The sequence below is a fragment of the Protomyctophum parallelum genome (genome assembly GCF_964188405.1).
Source record: "Protomyctophum parallelum genome assembly, chromosome: 8".
NCBI classification, from domain to species: Eukaryota; Metazoa; Chordata; class Actinopteri; order Myctophiformes; family Myctophidae; genus Protomyctophum; species Protomyctophum parallelum.
Genome location: NC_139703.1, coordinates 38475407 through 38487850, shown reverse-complemented (window position 1 = coordinate 38487850; position 12444 = coordinate 38475407).

Genomic DNA, 12444 nt, shown 5'->3' with positions numbered 1-12444 from the left:
ACTGACTGACTGACTGACTGACTGACTGACTGACTGACTGGCTGACTGACTGACTGACTAACTGGCTGGCTGGTCTCGTGGTTCCCAAACTTGTTCACGTCAAGGAGCCCCAAATTGACACTTATTAGCCCGCGGACCGCCATTTAAAAACATATGCCAGGGACCCCCATAAGAGAACATATAGCAGCGATTCTCAAGCTTTATTTTGAAGGACCCCCAGCTTGACATGCATTAGTCTATACCAGGGGTACTCAACTGGCGGACTGCGGTCCACGACCGGACCGCGGACCACCTCTCTGCGGACACTAGGCAAATTATTATTAAAAAAATAAGGTCAGGCCAGCAAAAAAAGGGCCCCCAAAATTCCGGCGCGCGCTAAGCGCGCGCGCAGTGTGGCCTGCCAGGGCGTATAACTCCCGGCCTGATTTGGAGTTCCACTCCGGGCCTGCACTCTGAACCCCATTATTGGTTGGTTGGAAGGGGATCTGATTTGTATAAGCTTGGCTTGACTATACTAAACGGGCATAGAGCCCCGCTCTCCGATGGACGCCGCGCATGGGACCGGACCTCGGTCTTATTAAAAATTCTGCAAACTGTTAATAAATATTTCAATCAATCAATCAAAACTTCTATATTACAAATAGACACTTCTATATCAGATGGGAGGCGAGGTGACTGACTGGTCAGCAATCTCAATCTAGAAAGGCTATACATCAGAATACATTAATTGATTGATTGATTGAAATATTTATTAACAGTTTGCAGAATTACAGTACATTTCAAGCACAAACTCAATACAAAGACTGTTAACTGTGAGTGGACGACCCAATTAAGCATTACACTTGTTTACAACAGGGTCCACATTGTTCAATTCATCAAAACATTTAGAGACATACAAATAGACACTTCTATATAGTCAAAGAACAGAACAGGAATTCATCATATAGGAAGCAAAAAGGGAAAGGATACATATACAGTGAGGGGAAAGGGGGGGGGGGGCGGTGGGGGGGGATTCAGATTTTACAGAGGCCAGTTTCGAATTGCAGCAATCCGTAGGTTTGAGAGCGGTTTTGAAGGAGTCAAGGGATTCACATGTCTTAATGACTGTTGGTAGGGCGTTCCACATTTTGGTGGCATAGGAGCGAAAATAATTTAGTCCCTTGTTTGAGCGAAAAGAATTTAGTCCCTAAGTTGTTTGTCTTTTACAAATCTATTCATCGGAAATAAATGATGTCTTTGTGCCATATGAGACCTCTAAAATCTAGTGTAAAATGATGCATAATAATATTAGAATAATGATGCTGTCGGCGCCATGATTGTATGGCTGCCAAATCAAGACACGACACATTCATTTCCAAGTTAATGGACACAGACACAGAACACAGTGTTTTAGCCTCGCATCATGTTTTCATGAAGTCATTTATGGAGCTGCAGCTGCAATGATGACAGTAGATCTGCATTTTCGCCATAACTGATAGTCAATTAATTAATTCTCTCTTCGGGTTAATATTAGGCTATATATAAAATAATGACGTTGGTAGCATCACTGGCTAACCGCTAACAACATGTCTTTGTGATCATTCCAGCCAGGGCACACACACACACACGATATGAGACTTAAGTGCACGTAGTGTGCACGTTAACGTATGTAAAAGCATCCTCATTACATACATTTTCTACGACGATTTACAGGCAGCGATGCCTTCATTAATAAACACACACACAACAGATCAAATATATATTTCCCTGCAGCGCTTTTTTAAATTAAAATCAAATGCCATTTTTAACACCAGTTGACAACGATCCGATCTACTGTATTTCCTCAGTGGATTTATGACTCTATATATATAATAACAACGTTATTATAAATGAATACCAATAAGGCGCATTATTGACATCCACACAACAATAAACCCCCTTTGGAACGAGCGAGCTGATCGATATGAAGTCGATAATCCCTGCGATGTATAATATTATTATGTCTATAGTTTGCGGTTATTGTTTCTCTTACCCTGTGGCTGTGCAGGCAGCAGAGGCGCCATCGATCATTCGATGCTGCTCAACTATTATTCCTCTCTTCCAATGAAATAGTTTTCAGAAACGGGATACTGGACACCACGCCTTGTAGGAGGAGACATGAGGTAGGCTGCAGTGGCGTGCACAGATAGACACTAGGGGGTGCTAGAGCCCCCTGCCCTTTTGGCAATTTTGCTCTTAAAAAAAAAATTGTAGTGTGGACCATGCGGTGACATTGATCAAATCTTGATTAAAAAAAACGCTTCTACTATATTATTTAGGCCGCCACAATCTAAAGCTATGTTTCTATGTCAGTGGTTTTTTCGATAAATAAATAAAATAGCAGACCTACAAGCTACGAGCTTGTAGATCTGTTATTTTTCAATAGCTAAAGCAACAAAATGGGTTCCCGCCCCAAAATGTGCTGCACAACAAGGTGCCCTTTTTTCACTTAAGCACCTGCCCCTCTAAATGTCTGTGCACGCCACTGACACCACGCCTTGTAGGAGGAGACATGAGGTAGGCTGTATACATGTCACCCCGACTGATCAGAATGAGACCACCGGCGGCGTAACCGTTACTTATTATAATTCATTCGTGGCCACTTTTTTTGAGTGGTGCAACCACTCCTACAACCAGCAATGTCCGTGTGCACACCATTCACTGTTCACCTATGTTATGTTATGTATGTATGTATTAATGAGCACGAGTATGACTGAGTACCAGTAGGGGCGCTGTTTGCCAGAAACAGAGAGAGAGAGACATAGTATTAGTGCTTAGAGGGGGGGGGGGGGGGGGGAGGGGGGGAGTTGCACCACTCGGTTCACACGGGTGTGATTTTTAGTTTTGTTTAGTTTTTTACCATCCATATACACTGTAGCCTATACACTTTTATTTATTTATTTTTATATATTTTTTTATTCAGAGTGCCATACAGCCATGAAAAACATGCTTTACATTTCAGTTTACAATATGTACCTCTTTTTTTACAGTATAGTGTTTAGACACTACTTTTCTCAAAACTATTTAAATACCAGATTATACAAAGGACCCCCTATATAGCAGCCCTGAGGGGCCCCTGTTGAAGGCCCCTGCTGCTACAGTATGTAATAGTTTGTTCAGAGTAACAGGGGTCGACTCCACATTTCTTGTAAACAGAAAATACGGTAGACTCTAGTTTCAGGTCAGGACCACTTCCAATGCAATCAGGGGGGAGAGAGAGAGAGCAGCAGCAAGATTTGTGAGTTGCTGTGATAGGAGAAGGATATCAAATGGAACACAACCACCGTAAAGACTAATCATTGTGTATATTCCTGCACTATACCTGCATCGAGTGACCTTGGTACATAGAAGTTGATCTATTGAAGATTCTGACAAAGTACATATTTTTTGTTTTGATTGTATTGTTCTTTCTGCTTTGGCAATGTAAACGTATGTTTTCTCATGCCAATAAAGCCCTTTGAATTGAATTGAATTGAGAGAGAGAGAGAGAGAGAGAGAGAGAGAGAGAGAGAGAGAGAGAGAGAGAGAGAGAGAGAGAGAGAGAGAGAGAGAGAGAGAGAGAGCATACAGAATGCAGGATAAACCAGTGGAATTGGAAGCGAGCAGAACCAAATTGGATCTGATAAGTGGGTTCATTCTCCTGGATGACCTGCAGCTGAAAACTAGTTTAGTAAAAGAGGAGAGACTGCAGGGATCGAGACACAAACCTGCCGTTACTGAACAAACACACTAGATTGTTTTATGGATCACGACTTGAGTAAAAAAATCTAATTTATTTTTCCTACATTTAAGAATATGTTATAGTGCCCATACCCGAGGCGGGGGGTTGGCGAAAGGGCCTTTCTGTGTGGAGTTTGCATGTTCTCCTCGTGTCCCTATAGGGTAGGTACCCTCACAAAAACATGCAGTAATCCTGGTCTCTAAACTGCCTCCCCTGGCCAGCCGGGGCGCCTGATGGAGGGGAAAGGAACTGGTCGGAATAACGTGTCCCTTCCACGCGCTACGTCCGGCCGGGGAAATTCCCCTCTGTCAGGTGAAAAGAAGCAGCTTGGACTCCTCATGCATAGAAGGAGGCATGAGGTCAGTCCGCTGCCCCCCCAGGTTGGCAGAGGAAGTGTAGCGCCCAGGATTACATTAGATAATTGGCACTGGGTGAAAAAGAAAACTGGGTTACAAAATCGTGGGATAAAAATTAATAAAAAAATAAAAAAAAGAATATGTTATAATATATATTTTCAGGCCTGACGTCGAAATTAAAAGTTTTCTGAATCATGACAATTTTCTGAAAGATTTGAGTCACATTTTAACAATTTTTCAAAAATAGCAGACCTACAAGTTCTTGTAGATCTGCTATTTTTCAATAGCTAAATTATAAAAGAATGTATGTAACCACCAAAAGGGGTTCCCGCTCAAAATGGGTTTAATAAAAATACTAAATTTATACATTTTAAACGAAGAAACCCCATGAATAATTAAGAAGTAGTGAAAATAGCCGATCTACAAGCTGCGTTGTGTGCTTGTAGATCTGCTATTTTCACTAGTTTGGGTCCCTGGCAAACAACTAATCTCTCTTCTGGGACTCGACCAAAAGGACGTAAAATCTGAATCCCCCACCCACCCCTTTTTACCTCCTATGATGATTTCCTGTTTTTGACTATATAGAAGTGTATCGTCTCTAAATGTTTTGATGAATTGAACATGGTGAACCCTATTGTAAGTGTAATGCTTTATGTTATCGTCCACTCACAGTTAACAGTTTTTGTATTGAGTTGTACTTGAAATGTATACACATATACATTACATTATATATTGTATACTAGTACTTGAAATGTATACATTTCAAGTACTAGTATACAATATATAATGTAATGTATATGTGTATACATTTCAAGTACATTTCAAGTAGTAATATACTGTAATTCTGCAAACTGTTAAATACATCAATGATTACTATCAGACCTGAAAGATGGAGGAACCACTGCTATACCAATGATTACTATCCAAAATATACCTTTAACATTTAGATTAATGGTTAAATCCTCAAGGCAAACAAGTAGACAATAAGCCAAAACGCTATACCCACGGAATACACTGCACAATAGAACTTTTATTCAACATAGACATAGTGTACAGAAAACAAAAATATGCACAAAACCCAAAAATGAGAAACACAGATTCGTCTCATGGAATGATTGTTTGGAACTCGAGGGGAAATAAATTCACGGCTCAAATCGACTTAAATAAATTAAAATTTGAAAATTAGAAGTCTCTGAATGGGCTGATATATCAAGTACAACGCATGCGCAACATCAAAAATAGTCTTTCTGACATCGTATCGACAAAACGACTCATATTTGTCAGGCATGTATAGACTTTGATCCAGAAGTTCTGGAAAAGGTAAAGTTTTATGGTTAAAAATGGGTAAAGAAAACAAAAAATAACGTTAATATTCGAAACAAAAATAATCTGTTACAGTATATAAAAAAATATCTACTCATAGGCAACACCAAAATCTTGCAAGTCATCCATGAAATCAAGCATAACAACAGACTCGGTAACATTCACCGAAAAGAGATGAGTCCATCATAACCGATAGCTCGCTCCACAGGCGACACAAGGAACTCTCAAAAACCCGAATTCCAAACGGATTTGACTGACAGCACTTTCGTTTCGCTTTGAATTTATTTTTTACCAGCATCAAATGACATGAAAAACATTTACAAATTATAATAAACAAATTCATGTTTTTGTTTTTTTATCGTGGAACATTTCGATAAACAACAGCAGAGGGAAGGTTTGAGAGAGCGAGAGCCAACAGTACGACGTACGTCATCGCCTCGTAACAACAACACTTGCGTGCGCACAATTCATTTCAGTACACACACAATAACCACTAGGATTACCCTACTATATGTAATAGGGTCTCTAGGACATTTGGTGTAGAGGGAAATACTAGGGAGGACCTAGCACAGAGCCCTGGGGGACCCCAGTCAATTGAGTATATATATATTATTTAAGGTGGTTAAAATCAAACAGGTTTCGGCCTGGGCCGCTGAGCTGAGCGGTCCAGGCACCTAGGTCGGAAAACCCAGCCTGATGGCGTGTCGCGGGTTCGAGTCCCGAGCCTGTCGGCCCTTGCCGCAGGTCTCCCCCCCCCCCCCCCCCTCCCTATGTCTCTCCCCCCCTTTCCTGTACCCTATCAATAAAGGCAAAAATGCCCCAAAAACAAACAAATCTTACAAAAAAAAAAACGGTTTCAACAGAAAGACAAAGAAAGCTTTTTGTTAAGGCGTGTTGTGTGATATCAAAGTATAGAAGCAAACAACTTTGGATGATTGATCTACAGGATTAGCTCTCCGTTCTAGCTTACATTGTTATTACATGATCAGTTGGAGTAGGACAGTGGTTCTCAACCTTTTCAGACCGTGACCGCCCCAAAATAACCATAATTATTTGAACTGGGGGTCCCCCACACACACACACACACACACACACACCCCACATCCTGCCGACTACGCCAGATTGTAGCATTGTAGCGGAAGGAAGCGGGGATTGAACCCGGGGGCTCCCACTCGCCAGACCAACGCGCAACCCGCTGTGCCAATAGGGCTGAGCGGCCCGATTGGCAGGGCTCAGGGTCGGCCAATAGGGCCTGCCAATAGGGCTGAGCCTGATTGGCTGGGCTCAGGGTCTGCCAATAGGGCTGAGCCCAATTGGCAGGACTCAGGGTCCGGCGGGCTGGGTCTTGGCTGGGGGAGGGGCTACATAAATCTTTAGATGCATCTTGATTCCTCATGTTTTACAGAAACGCATCTTTCAGTTTCAACAGGATATTGCACACATACCACACCATGTGGGCAGCCATTTAAATCCCAGATCAACGCTAAATAATACGTCTTCACTGCACTGAGCTGCAGTGAGTTTTATTATAATAATACATATTATAATAATAATAGGTCTTCACTGTGTCGTCCACTGAGCTGCAGTGAGGTTTATTATCACATGAGGTAGGAAAGGGACATAGAAAAAGACGCTGGAGTGATTAAAATCTACAGGCAATATGCAAAGTTCTAATTAACTAGGGGAATTTGACCCATTTTGGGGCGGGAACCCCTTTGGGTGTTTTAAGCATTATGTTATAGCTTGTAGGTCTGCTATTTTTTTTAAATCGTGAAAATGAAATGTGGCACAAATCTTTGAATATATGTATATTCTTTCAGAGCGAACGTTTTTAACTCAAATCTTTGCTTCTGGGGGTTTCCTGGAACAACATATTTTCAGATGGGGGGTCGGCGGCCAATTACGTATCATTTTTGGGGTCCTTGACATGAAATAGTGAGCACCACTGATACAGAAACATGAGGTATTTCAGAAAACTGTCAGGCCTAAATGGGTTAAGGGGCTATTAATTAAAATATGGGCGAGCTATTTCACGCCGGACATAAATAATAAATAATAACCACCACAATGTTGTTGTGAAATTGTATAGCCAAGCCATTGTTAACGCCAAACACTTCCACCCACGTGAGAGGGTTCGCTCCGAGATGAATTGTGCAAATTTCAAAAGGGGATAATTCTAATCATGTAATACGCACATCACACACCTAAAAGACAATTCTGTTAACTAAATTTAAGCTACAAAAGCTATTTGACTTTGTGTTTTGTTTAAGGCAACTCAAAACTCTTATTCGATTCCATTTTGAAACCACATAAGACTTTATAAAAGACATATATGGTCTACAAGATCATAGCATGGCACTCGGTGCCGCGCTATGAGCTCTATGAGCTTGGAGGTCTGCTATTTTTGAAAAATCGTGAAAATGTGGCACAAATCTTTGAATATATATTCTTTCATAACGAACGTTTTTAACTAAAATCTTTGCTTCCGAGGGGTTCCTGGAATAACATATTTTCAGATGGGGGTCGGTGGCCAATTACATATCATTTTTGGGGTCCTTGACATGAAAGAATCTGATCAGACAGACGACAAATAAAATCACCCCAATTGTAAACCCCAAAAGTGATATAGTATTAACATACTCTATACCATAATACAGACTGGTCAAATTTTACATTTTATTAATTAAAATAAAGTTACATAGTGCCGCTTTAAATCGATTGCTTTGACAAGTGTGGAAACCAAGAAGGTTTGAAATGTCACCGTCAGATTAGTGGGATGAATAATGGGTTTTAACCCATTTTGGTGTTAGCATAATGTCATGCTTTAGCTATTGAAAAATAGCAGATCTACAAGCTCATAGCGTGCCACCGAGTGGCGCGCTACGAGCTTGTAGGTCTGCTATTTTTGAAAAATCGTGAAAATGTGGCCCAAATGTTGTAATATAATTATTCTTTCAGAGTGAACGAGACATTGTTTTAATTTCGATGTCAGGTCTAAATGGGTTAAAGCTATCAAATTAATTCCAAAAAGACCCATAATGCTTTGCTCCCACCCAGGCCTGTCCTGCAGTGAGCCTCATCAGTGAGCCATGAGCCTCATCGGTGAGCGATGAGCCTCATCGGTGAGCCATGAGCCTCATCGGTGAGCCATGAGCCTCATCGGTGAGCGATGAGCCTCATCGGTGAGCCTCATCGGCACCGTTCAGATATCAACAATATATAAGTGTAGGATTCAACACATCCTTTTGCTACGAGATGCTCTTAAATAGGCTCTATACGCACACAGAATACCTCTTTCTACTTCTGGGTCCCATTGGACCATAATGCAGACCATCTTACGTACCATCTTACATTCATGCAGTCAACACTGCCAGTAACATGTAATGTGGTGATATGCTGAAACAAGCACTTTATATCCTAGCACTTTTTTCAGATTATCTTTGATTCTATACCTGCACTAGATGCGCCCAGATCTCTGTTTATGCTATGGTGTCTCATGTCTGTTGTTGTCCTGTATTGTTTGTATTGTTTAAACCACTACTTTGGCTGTAGCCTAATTGCCCTTCTGGGACATTAATAAAGACCTTGAACCTTACCATACAAGTTATGGCAGGGTGCTAACAAGGTGCAACATCCCATTGACAGCCCATTCATCCAAACAGAACAGTCTTATCTGAGCCGGGGCGCCTGATGGAGGGCAAAGGAACTCGTTGGAATAACGTGTTCCTTCCACGTGCTACGTCCGTCCAGGGAAACTCCCCCCCCCCTGTCAGGTGATAAGAAGCAGCTTAGACTCCTCATGCATAGAAGGAAGCATGAGGTCAGTCCGCTGCCCCCCCCCCCCCCCCCCCCAGGTTGGCAGAGGAAGTGTAGCGCCCAGGATTACATTAGATAATTGGCACTGGGTGAAAAAACTGGGTTGCAAAATCATGGGATAAAAATTATATATAGATATAGATATAGATATTATATCTAAATTGAGAAGCCAAGTTACAGTTCAACCAAAGAAGCGCACTGCGAAGACAGGTGGACAAAAGAAAAAGGAGCCCCCTTCCATTTTCAGCAAGAGTTACTGCATGGGCAACCTCAAACACTTTGCTAAGACCAAGGTTTCCCCCGATGTGTACGCTGTCCTTAAAGACACAATGGAGACGTTACATCAACCTCAACAGGCTAAAATGAGAAGCCAACTTACACCAACCTCAACAGGCTAAATTGAGAGGCCAACTTACACCAACCTCAACAGGATAAATTGAGAGGCCAACTTACACCAACCTCAACAGGATAAATTGAGAGGCCAACTTACACCAACCTCAACAGGCTAAATTGAGAGGCCAACTTACACCAACCTCAACAGGATAAACAGTCAGGTTGTGTCTTCGATCACTGCCTCTCTTCGCTCTGACCGTTGGTACAAATGGAACCAAATGAATCCGTAACTCTCAAGAGTTATACGAGAGTCCTTGAAATGTAAACGTTTGAGAAGCAGCTTTGGAAGTAGGAAGAGTTATTATATTATTATAATTATTTGGAAGTAGGAAGAGTTCTGTGTGCATAGAGCCTATTGCATATTACCCAAGATGCAACAGGCAGATAGAGTTCACAAATAAATTGTATAACTTCACTTAACTACAGTACGAATTACAGTACGCTATGAGTTCGACTGAGGCCACAAAATACGTTTACTGTGGGAAGTCCCACACAGTGTTGGCAGTTTTCTTTAACCCATTTTGGTGTTCATGTGGCATTAAACAAAGGATTAACCACAGTCCAGACTATACAGTCCCTAATCCTGTCCAGTTATCAAAAAACAATAATTTACAGTTGAAAGAGGATGCATGCGCACATTTACACACCTTAAACCTGCCAACGAGTTTACAACCCAATTAAATAAAAAAATACTGTACAGAGGACGACTACTCCATAATATCGTCATTTAATTCTCCTTTCCTCTATATGACGATCAGACCACTTTAGCGTCATTTAAAATACTACAAACTGCCACCAAGGCATATTATATATTATATGTATGTATATATAATTATTATAGATTATATATTGCCGAGATCCAGCAACTGGCTCAACCGGTGTGAACCGAGTTATCACATAAATGACCGGCTAGGTTTCCAGAGAAATCAACGTTTAACCCATTAAAACCCAGGAAAGCTTCTGTGTCATTTCAGATTTGAACAAAAAAAGAAAAAGCATTATTTTGATGATGGAACAGAAGGAAGAGCATGATGGAAGAGGTTCTGTGTGAGAAACATGGACACAAGCATGTGTAAAACAGGCACGAAAGATGACGCGCATGTTAACAGGCACGAAAGATCATGCGCATGTTGAAAACGGGCACGAAAGACGGACCCAGCGAAGGAACAGAGCTTCTACATCTGGCATTGCACAAGGAGGTTGTGATTTCACACCATCCACCTAACGCATAAATCATGAAGACTGCATGGTGGATCTTCCAAGCGATCACACATGGATCTTCGTGAACAGAAATATGATCACATGTTAAACTACCGTTGTGTGGTGGTGGGGGGGAATTTAAAAACTTCAGTGCACTGTGCACAGTGCAAGGAATAAATGCATTAATATAATATAATAATTCCATTTGAACAATTAATGAATGTTAGTCATTTTATCTCTCTGCTCTCCAGATGTCAGCAGACCGGCTTCTGCCACAGCAGCTAAGAGACCAACAATGGCAACATCAGCTGCTACCAAAAAAACCGAGCCTTTGAAACCCTTGGCGGCCTCGTGCCCTATCCCTGCTGCCAAACGGCCACTTCCACTCAAGGCAGCGGAATCCAAGGCGGCCTGGCTAGAACTCGGCACGGCTTCCTTTGTACCTCAAAACCACTCACCACTCTCCAGTTCCAGAGGAACATTTGCATGGATGGATTTGGCCCGTTGCCGTGACACCCAGGCCCGGTACCGTGGCATACCGTCACCCCAAATCACCCCTCTGCCCGTCGTCTTCCAGTCCGGCACCCTAAGCAGTGATACCAGTACACCTCAGGACTTGTGTGAATTCAACCAAGAAGCGAAGATCCAGCTTCATACCCACGCAGGCCCAGTCCCAATGCTCTCCCTCCAACATGACCCGGAGGACCAAGACCTGGGAATTCACCTGGAAACGGAAGACCGGGAGGAAGAGGAGGCTGAAGCCGAGACCCTCCCGGCCGATGATGTCCTGAGCGGACCTGCCACCGCCCCCACGTCCAACCCCTCATCTTCTGCCACCGCCCCCACGTCCAACCCCTCATCTTCTTCCACCACGGAGGATGAGGCCAGCGACACAGAGGGAGAATCCCATAGCTGGAAGTTCCACCTCAAAGGCAAGCCCTTTTAAACGCCACCTTCGAATTCCAGTCTCCACGCCAACCCATTCTATCTGCTGTAGAAGAAGCAGAGGAGGAGGAGGCGGCCACCCCGCCGTCTGCAAACTCGGCCGCCTCTTACGGCTTTGACACGATGACCACATACTCTGCTGTGGGCACTGGCGGAGTGTTCCCTCCTCCGCGTCATCAGTGCCCATACCCGAGGCGGGGGTTGGCGATAGGGCCTTTCTGTGTGGAGTTTGCATGTTCTCCCCGTGTCCCCTAGGGTAGATACCCTCACAAAAACATGCCGTAATCCTGGTCTCTAAAACTACCTCCCCCTGGCCAGCCAGGGCGCCTGATGGAGGGGAAAGGAACTGGTCGGAATAACGTGTCCCTTCCACGCGCTACGTCCGGCCAGGGAAATTCCCCTCTGTCAGGTGAAAAGAAGCAGCTTGGACTCCTCATGCATAGAAGGAGGCATGAGGTCAGTCCGCTGCCCCCCCCAGGTTGGCAGAGGAAGTGTAGCGCCCAGGATTACATTAGACAATTGGCACTGGGTGAAAAGAAAACTGGGTTACAAAATCGTGGGATAAAAATGTAGAAATAATTGTGTGTGCTGTACAACACTGCCTGGGGGGGGGGGGGGGGGGGGGGGGGGGGGAGGCCGCAGGAGGGAAGTGGTGTGGATAATACTATGTGC